Below are 9,460 nucleotides of genomic sequence, written 5' to 3'. Positions count from 1 at the left end.
AAAAAACTAATAATGTCAGAGTCATCAACATATTTTTTTCTTATGTGAACTCTGGCGGTCATTTTTATGCAGAATAAAAAAAAAGAGTAGACACACAACAGCTACTCTTTGAGATCTAGTCATAAAAAATCTAGGATCTAGCCACCATGTTGAAAACTGTAGAAATGCAGTTTACCAGTCTGAAGACCACAGGGTCAAAAAAAGAAGAAGAACAGCATGTAATTTAAAAAAAAAAATTTAATCCATGTGTGTCATTTATGTGTGAAAATTAAGGTATGTCCACTATGGATGAAAGTGGAACCTGGCTGAGGGAGAGATGATAACAAGTTCAAGAAAGAAAGAGGAAAACACGCTTTGTTGATTAGAGTACACCCCTATATGCTGCTTTTAGAAGGCATTAGCAGCTGAGGATGGCAAGCCCTGCAGGTGAAATGGGTTCCTAAAACAAATTTTGTGTTGTGTATATGTGCTGAAGAAAGATACTGTGAAGCCATTAGGCTTCAAAAGACCCTAATGCCACTAGACGACAGCAAAGGGACCCTATCTAAGAAATCTGTGACCATGTTGTCCTTCTTCAGAGTGCTGTTGGGGAAGACTCACATGAGACCACTACCATCTCAATGGAGTGTAACATTGTTTCTGATTTAATTAAGGCAACCTTTAAATCTTCAGTCTTATAAGGGCAGCAAAGGGGGAGTGCAAGAAAGAGCTTGAGCCTGGGGTCACAGTAAATAAGAAGTAGAAGTGTTCCAGGGTCAGAGAGCTTTAAGCTGCCCACAACCAATGGCTCCATGAGTCTTAGATCAGGAGGCGAATTGCAGCAGACCCCAGGATCGAGATTGGGTGCTTTTCATGTCTGGAAGGTTCTGGGACACAGGCACTCCGAGTGAGCTCTCCCAGTCAGTGCCATAACTGGAGTTCTCTCTTTTGTGATGTTCTTGTGCTTCAAGTTCTATTGTTGTCTGACTATCCTCAGTATACACTGCTTACCTTTAATCCAGATGTGGAAATATCCCAATATTCACTACTCTCCTTTTGCAAATGATACTGCAAACATCTGGCATGGTCTTTGTATCCACATACATTTTCTCAGGGTGGTTTAGTTTTCTGACATATATCAAAGGTGAGTACTGTACATTAGGGTCAACATTGACCAGTATGAGTAATTGTGAGTTTGTGAAGATGTATGTATCCTGTAATGAACATGTTTCTCTTTTGGCAGAATATTTCCTCTCTCTCAGTTATGGCAAAATGGACTCTCGCTTTCTCTATAATGGAAACATTAGGTTCAAAAAAATGTTTGCATGCATAAACCATTTTTGAATTCTGGTGAAGACAGAACTCTACAACTTTCTGTCCTTGTCATGAAATATCACAGTTTGTTGTACTGAATTACTGAGAACCAGAATTACTTGAGATAAAAATTAAGAATGATAGTGTCTATCAACACAAAAGGACATGGATACTTGTCTAGCAAAATGGTATGCGAGACACATTCAGACCCATACACCAGATTGAGGCTCCCTGTGCCAAAAAGAAGTTTAAGTACAGACATTGTGATTTAAAGCATTCAGCTGCCGCTGTTGATGCCTCTTTATAAATATATATATATATATTGTTATATATATAAATATATTTTTTTTTTTTGCATTTTTCACAAGGCTAGCATAATTGTAGAGGAGTTGGCATTATTGTCTTACAGTTCTTGGCACCTGGGTTTGATTCCACTGTCCAGGAGAATTTTACACATTGTCTAGGCATTTTTGTGGGTGTCCTCCAGGGATTTTGGTTTCCGGTCTCGTGTAGAGTAATATCAGGCTAACTGCAAAATTTTAATTGACCCAATGTGAGTTTGGATTTGTTCAGGTATGCAGTTAGGGTTAGTTGCACCCAATGCTGCCAGGACAGATGCAGGCTTTCATACTGGGTAAAATGTTTTTTGAAAATTAATGTTAATCAGAAATGTTTTCAGCACGTTTATTTTTAACGGTTTTCTTCGAAGACTAGTAAACTATGCTTAAATATGTCATGACCTCTGATTCTCCATCTTGTAAATGGTACTACAGGTCATTTAATCAGTGATTTCTAAGAATTTAAGCAATTAGATCTCACTAGGAAAATATATTTTAAGCATATACAGTACTGTATTTTGAATGACATTCAAAATATTGTATATGCTTAAAATATAGATTTTTTGATTATGTATTGTGGATTTTAGGAAACTTGAAGGTAAACATTTGATGAATATATTTATTTTTATTTAAGTATACATTTTTCCTTATGGATGTAATAAAGATCTAGGGTACATTTTTATGAATAAATGAAGTCTTTCCATTGTAAGATATATTGCACAGTTAAAGATGTAGGTTTTGTTATAGTAATTGCCTTTTTATACCTGTCTACTTACAGACTTTTTTCTGTTACATTCCATGACATCAAATCGTTGAAGTAGTTCTGATTTAGATTTACAGTGCATAACCCTGTCTTTAGAAATGTGTTTGTAAGAGTGGTGACCTTTTTATAGGAAATATAAGAAAGTCTGTAAGCTATATTTAGGGTCCTTTGTATGAAAGGACAGCTTCATTGAAGTATAATCCTTAAGGGATCAATTCTGAAAAATAAATCTGTCAGTCATAAATTAAAAAGAATTAAAAGATAAGATATGATCTTCAAAACTAATACCACAGGTATAGTCAGAACGGGGCCCAGTTTGCCTCAAAGTCCTATTATTTCTGAAGTATTGCTGAAAACATCTGCAGTATATTTTTAGGTATCTTTGGAATCCTAAGGAAATTTTACTGCTGGAGAATTTAAGGATCCATCATGAATCATACATCTGTCTTTCATAGAATTCCAGGAAAATGTTCAGTTTTTTTTCATACAATTTGTCAAAATAGAAGTAACCTAATTCAGAGGGCTTTATTCATCAACTAGTGTTAAAGAACAGAATTGTGTTATATGTAAATTATGTATATATGAATAAAAAAATTAGCATTTTGTCTGAACTTCTTACATATTGTATGTGCTGAATCCAATTTCATGGTCACAAGTTGGAAGAGAATAGGACCCATTTATTCCTAACAGGGCCAATTTCATAATTCCAATTTCATAATTCAAGTCTTTAAAAGGATTTCTGTTTTTTCAGTCTATGCATAGTGTGACAAGAAGAGACATGAGACATGGCAAAGGTTTGGGGCAGCCACCCATATAATCTGTATCCTGGCTGCAAAAAGTAAAAGTTTGAGTGTAAGTCAAGTTTACAAGACAGAGTCCAAAACAGAACTGAATTCCAGAGGAAGGGAGTGAGGCTTTATAGGAGGTCTGGGGGAAGTGATGTCATCCTCGGGGCCGGGACCGGAAATGATGTCGTTCTCGGGGCCAGGACCGGAAGTGATGTCGTCCTCGGGACCGGGACCGGAAGTGGCGTGCCCCGAGTTGAGGCAGTGGCTCCTGATTTGATGTCCTGGGAAAGGTCTGCAGGAACTTAGAAAGAGAGTTAGTGCACCCCGCCACCCCCTGGGCAGATGTGTTACCATTATTCTCCAAGCCCTTCAGCTGCCTCCTATTCACACGTGTGTGACAATAGATTTAAAAGAGACTGTTTAATGTAATATGGGGTGGCACGGTGACACAGTGGTAGCGCTGCTGCCTTGCAGTAAGGAGACCTGGGTTCACTTCCTGGGTCCTAACTGCGTGGAGTTTGCATGTTCTCCCCGTGTCTGCGTGGGTTTCCTCCGGGTGCTCCGGTTTCCTTCCACAGTCCAAAGATATGCAGGTTAGGTGCATTGGCGATCCTAAATTGTCCCTAGTGTGCGCTTGGTGTGTTGGTGTGTGTGTATGAGTGCCCTGCGGTGGGCTGGCGCCCTGCCTGGGATTTGTTCCTTCCTTGCGCCTTGTGTTGGCTGGGATTGGCTCCAGCAGACCCTCATGACCCTGTAGTTAAGATATAGCAGGTTGGATAATGGATGGATGGATGTTTTAGGTAATACGCGATAGCACGGCATACAAACAACCAGACAAGCTCCTGTCACATTGGATGCCATATCAAATTAGTATGACCCTGCCTGAAGGTGTAAAGTGGTTAGAAAGAGCACCTTGCAAAGGCCCTGATTTTAAATCTGTTTAAATAACAAAAAAAAAATAAAATGTATGCCTGTTCTTTCTGCTGTCCATAGTAAGAACTGAAACTAACTGCCATTCAATGATGCAATGAATGCTTAAACTTCTAATTCTCAATAAAGTCTGAGTCATTACACATCATGCACCACTAGCAGAGATTGAATAAAACTCCAAATTTACAGCAACTCAAAACTGAGAAGTAATTTTAAATGGAGTGAGGATTTCGTTGGTTTGGATATCCAACCATATTATGTGGTTATTTGAAGTGGTACATTAAATTTCCTAGCACTTGACTGACACTCTGAGTCGTGTGTTCCTATGGGAGTATCACAGGACTCATTGGATCTGTTGGCAGGATTCACCTTCTATGGGCACTTCCAAAAATATCTTGCTACGCCTACAAAGATTTGAATTTTCCACAGGAGACAATCCTCACCTAATCCAATTAACCTTTAATTATGTTGAATAAATTTATTACTAGAAAAATATGTGTGCTTGGTGTGTGGGTGTGTGTGTGAATGTGCCCTGCGGTGGGCTGACACCCTGCCCGGGATTTGTTCCTGCCTTGCCCACTGTGTTGGCTGGGAATGGCTCCAGCAGACCCCCGTGACCCTGTGTTAGGATATAGCGGGTTGGATAATTAATGGATGGATAATTAGAAAAAATAATCAAAGTTCAGTATCAGAAAAAAAAAAAGCTAATAATCAATTAACAAGACATACAAAATTTAAATACATGTAACACTGAACCTGCACTCAGAAGACTTCAATACAAAAACTAAACTGAATGGAATTTAAATGACTATAATACAACAAATCTGCGGTGGGTTGGCACCCTGCCCAGGATTGGTTCCCTGCCTTGTGCCCTGTGTTGGCTGGGATTGGCTCCAGCAGACCCCCGTGACCCTGTGTTCGGATTCAGCGGGTTGGAAAATGGATGGATGGATAATACAACAAATAATTAAATAAAAACTGATTAGCACAAAAACATACAAACAAGGGGAACTATGGGAAACAAACAATTTAAAAGACAAAATGGTAAAGTCTAAATTTTTAATATCTTAGGACTGATGGTTTAAGTGAGACCAATACCAAATTTAAAATTCAAAAAATTGCAACATGTCGCCAAAGATTTACTGTATGCATTTACACCTGGACCTCTTCCCTGCTAATCTTAGTGACAAGCATGGGGAAAGGTTGCACCAGGACATTACAACAATAGACAACTGGACTCCATCAATGCTGGCTGAAACTGTTGGAGCTCTGATGCTGAGTACAAATAAAAACGAGCAGCAAAACACTCTAGGCTCAATTGAACTAATGTAATTTCTTAAATTAATAAATGCACTATACATTCATGTTTCTCCAACTTTATATGTGATACAGTCAATATGAAATTATGAATGCATTCAGCTTGAAGCTTTCTGTGACAATCATAAGCAATTTTTCCTGATGCAAATCTTTTTGAAAACATTTGTTGCTCAGTGTAATTATCATATGATGTATAACAACTTTATAAAACACTGGCTTAATTCTGGCTAGAATAGAACAGTTCAGCATTGATATTGGGGGTTTTTACTGCAGAGATGAGAAATTAGATGTGAACTGCTTAATAGTAAATTGTTAGCAGAAAAAGCTACTAGGGCAAAGGTCCTCCTACAAATCTTCATAGATTCATTTAGATGAAGGCTAATCTAAATTAAACCAAAAATTGTTTTTTTCTGAGAACACATTGCAAGAACTAGAGGTTTTCTCTCTGCACCCCCATTATTATGTGACTTTCTAGTTGAATTTTTATTTATATGGGTGTTCCTAACACTGGGCTTAGATCACAGCACTATTACTGCTTTTAATCTTCCTTACACAGTCCATTTTTAAAAATGGTTTGTAACACATAAGTATTCCAATCTTTGTTGACAGTGAATGCACAAAATGAATTTACTTATTGCATAGTAAAATAAAATTTCTGTAATAGCTGAAAGACCTGATTTCAAATTACAAACCTCCCTTGTTTCAGAAGGTATCATCATCCAGACAATAAAAGTAAAAAAAAAAAAACACACTTGTCAAATTTTGCGTTAAATAGCTTTGTTGGCATTTACTGCTACTTTAACCTGTATATAATTTTAGGTTGCATTGTTGTACACAAATGGAAGTGCAATTTGTATAACAAAAACATTTCATTTAATGTGTGACATTGTTATAAATTATTTTTCTTTAAGCTGTACAGTCAATAAGTATTCAGATCTTTTGCACAACAAACAACCTGATAGAATTTTCTTGGTTACAGAAGAACACAGGTGAAAAATCGGCGTATAGAGTAACTGTATTGTTAACTGCATCTACTTGTTCTTCTTTCGGCTGCTCCCATTAGGAGTCACCACAGCGGATCATCTTCTTATCATATCTGTCTTCTGCATCTTGCTCTGTTACACCATCACCAGCATGTCCTCTCTCGCGACATCGATAAACCTTCTCTTAGGCCTTCCTCTTGTTCTCTTGCCTGGCAGCTCTATCCTTAGCATCCTTTTCCCAATACACTCAGCATCTCTCCTCTGCACAAGTCCAAACCAACGCAATCTCGCCTGTCTAACTTTGTCTCCCAACCGTCCAACCTGATAATGTACTCATTTCTAATCCTGTCCATCCTCGTCACACCCAATGCAAATCTTAGCATCTTTAACTCTGCCACCTCCAGCTGTCTCCTGTTTTTTAGTCAGTGCCACCATCTCCAGCCCATATAACATAGCTGGTCTCACTACCATCCTGTAGACCTTCCCTTTCACTCTTGCTGATACCTGTCTGTCACAAATTACTCCTGGCACTCTTCTCCACCCATTCCACCCTGCCTGCACTCTCTTTTTCACCTCTCTTCCACAATCCCCATTTCTCTGTACTGTTGATCCCAATCAATATACTGTATATAAATAGTATTCAAATAAAAGTATAAAAAGAAGACTAACCACACCTTGTTTTTGTCTGCCTAAAATCAGCAGTACCATCCAGGGTTTGGAGGTTTTCTTCTGGCAAGTCCAGAGGCAGACAGAGAACAGTGTGCCTGTTTATTCCTTATTCTTAAAAATGGTTGTTCTGCTACTGCTGATATGCTGCTCTCCTATGCTGTAAAATTTATTTACAGAGCTAAAACAGCTTTTGTATGATTTTTTATTGTTTTGCCCTTCAGTTGCTGGTTTTAAGGTGTTATGTAACAATGTGTCAAGAGAAAATATAAACTAAAGAACCATTTTTCAGAGTTCAACATTCCTGAAAAATGCATATTTCAGATCTCAGGACAAAGATAAAAAGTGTAAGCTCACATTTTATGGGGTATTGAGGAAATGAGGAAACTATTTGAAGATGGAAATTCAGTGCTCTTCTCTTTCACATATAATCCAAGCAATTAAGGATTTTGTCCTTATTATGTATTGGCAGACAAAACTGTAATTGCTATGTTAGACAAAGAAGCCTCATCCAATGGAACCATGGCTCCTAGTCAAATAAGTATCCAAACTAACAAAGTGGCATAAGTGCCATTTATAGTTGTCTTCCTATACCCAGAGGCACTACTAACCACACAATGGCATGGCATAGAAAGAATTTGTACATCAATCACAATGCTCAGACTACACCATATCTATTTTTTTGTCATTCCAAATCTGGATTCTCCTTCATTCCCTTCAACTTTCTTGTATTACAATGTAAATTTTAGAATTTATTTAAATAATTCCTGTTCTTGAGTCATCATACTGTAAATTAAACTGGTTAAGGTTGTATGCCTTAGTTTAGGAGGAGGCAAAAAATGTGTGATGCCATTCGATTCAGCAGTTTTCTTTTACAATTTTTAGTTTAATGGCACACAACAAACATCAAGTGTACAAATGCTTCAAGACAACTATCCTAATGCTTGAAAGGAAATATTTGAAAATGAATTACGGTAATTAAGCTTAAGGTTATAATTAAAATAATATTTACTCCTTTTAAGAACTTAAATCAAAAAGTGTGCTGTATTTGCTTTTCAGTAGTTTCCTTGTGATGCCTCATGCTTTTACTCGTAAAGGTACTAAATAAAATCATTTCTGTAAATCAGTTAATGGTCAAGAAGGAGGAACATCCATTTAATATGAATGTCATATTTGCTATTTTTTAAAATTAAACTATCTGGTGTTGTAGTTATTCCACAATTTATACCAGAAAGCTAAATATTGCTACTTTGGGTTAATTATGACATGCATAAAAGTTATTTTTATTCTTTTTTGTAGAGCTCAATCCAGAAATCAATTCACTTAAATTTACAAAATAATAAATGAACAGATTTGAAGAATGTGGGCTTAGAGTTATGTATGTCTAGTGGATGAGACCAAATTAAACACTTGTGAAGTCCACAATAAGCACCACATGGCTTTATCACTTATATAGTTTCTTTTAAAGTTAAGATCATTTAATTTATGTTAACGACATCAATTAGACAATGGATTCATAGAGTAGAAAATTTGATTTTGTAGTGCATCATCCATTAATTGCACTGGATTGAAATCATGAAGAGTTTTTAAGTGTGCTGAACTCTTTTATATATAGTCATATTGATTATTAGATCAACACTGAAAAGGAAAGGATATGAAACAGCAATAGGCCGTGACTTGTTAATTTTTAATGTTTTAAATGTTTATGTGGATAGATGGCAGGGTGGCAGATTAAGTTTGATCCCTAGCTTGGTCTCGTTCTTTAACATTTTCTGTTTCCCATATACTGCAATTTTCCTCTATTTAACTCTAAGACATTCTTGGTAGTTCAATTGGAGACCTTCAATGGGAACTATAGTTATGTTTGAATGTATATGAATGTGGACTGCAATGGACTGGCACCCTGTCGAGAGTGGATTCCTGCCTTGTGCTCAATGATCTTGAGATTGGCTCCATCTCCATATGGTCCTGAGTTAGAATTAGTGGGTTTGAATATGGGTAAATGCGTGTTATTGTTGGTACATTGCCTTGAACATCTTTTTCTAACATGTGGTAGTTGTCACTAGACATAAACGTTTTTCTCATTGTTTGTATTTTCTAAATTGATTAACTGAGTTTCAGCAGTACTAGAATGTTTAGCTTAGATGATTGCAACAAAGGAATTATTGTGACACAAAGATTACATAGAACTTTGGGAGGTGGAGGAATGAAAGGCATGCAAGAAAATAAGTAAAAAAAAATCCTAACTCTAAATCTACAAACAATCTGCAAAGAGAGTTAGGTTCGAAAGGCACAAAAGCTTTTATGAAAGGAGTCCTCTGCTATTTTATAAGTCTTGTGCTTTGAGCAAGTCATAATGAAATATAAACAACAGACTGCATT

Source organism: Erpetoichthys calabaricus, chromosome 6 (genome assembly GCF_900747795.2).
Source record: "Erpetoichthys calabaricus chromosome 6, fErpCal1.3, whole genome shotgun sequence".
Taxonomy (NCBI): domain Eukaryota; kingdom Metazoa; phylum Chordata; class Cladistia; order Polypteriformes; family Polypteridae; genus Erpetoichthys; species Erpetoichthys calabaricus.
This window is presented reverse-complemented; position numbering follows the sequence as displayed.